Genomic DNA, 943 nt, shown 5'->3' with positions numbered 1-943 from the left:
ATTGGTTAGAAATTTGAAACAATCACCAAGCTAATTGGTCGAATATTATCGAGGATAATGCGAAACGTGATTTTAGCATGAATATTTGGGAAAGACAAACAAACAAAATGTGTATTTCCACATTTGAAAAGGCGCGTGAAAAACGTAAACAGTGAAACGTAAAACATTCCGTCGAATTAAACAATAATTATACGTGAAAAATAGGGTAATGTCCACTGACGTTTGTCAAAAGGTGGTACGTGTATTGCGCCTGCGGTTGAAATATTTCACCTTCACGTTAAAACTGCCACCGACATGTTAAGAAAACGTAAAACTGCCAACGTGTGTTTACCGGATGCCTTTAGCAAAAAAACGTCTTTACATATATTTTGCATTTTAAATCATTGAATATAATAAATTATCCCAAAACAACTTTTTGAGAAAATGTTAATTAGTTTAGTTAACTGGTTGGGTTCCCGCTCCGAAATAAGTATGTATGATTTTAAAAAGCTGTGAGTATATCGAGTAGCCCATGAATCCATCAGTTTCCATTTCATATACGGTAATATAAACCATAAGGTCAAGGGTGTATGTACAACTAGTAGATATTTTTATGGTACGAGTAACAAGCAGTACTTTGTGGTTTGCTTTCCAAAAAATATGCAGAAGCAAATATTTATAAATACAGTCTCTCTTTAAATTTTAATAAAATTTTTAGACGCCCATTGCGCTATTTGCCACCATAATACGTCAATACTTTTTTTACAATGACCTAAATGCGTGAAGACTTTTTTACGTGGTTCTTAATTAGATTATAATTCTTCTGGCCAAGTAAAAACGAACATTTACGGCCCTGATTTTGTTTACATAAGTGGAGCATGTAGCGTTATGCAACAGTCAAGAGTCTTAGCCAAACTCACTTTCCTACTACCGCTTGATGGTTGCTCGTGTATAACATAGTAAA

Source organism: Photinus pyralis, unplaced genomic scaffold (genome assembly GCF_008802855.1).
Source record: "Photinus pyralis isolate 1611_PpyrPB1 unplaced genomic scaffold, Ppyr1.3 Ppyr1.4_LG5, whole genome shotgun sequence".
NCBI classification, from domain to species: Eukaryota; Metazoa; Arthropoda; class Insecta; order Coleoptera; family Lampyridae; genus Photinus; species Photinus pyralis.
The sequence above is the reverse complement of the archived record's forward strand: the minus strand, read 5'-3'. Positions refer to the sequence as shown.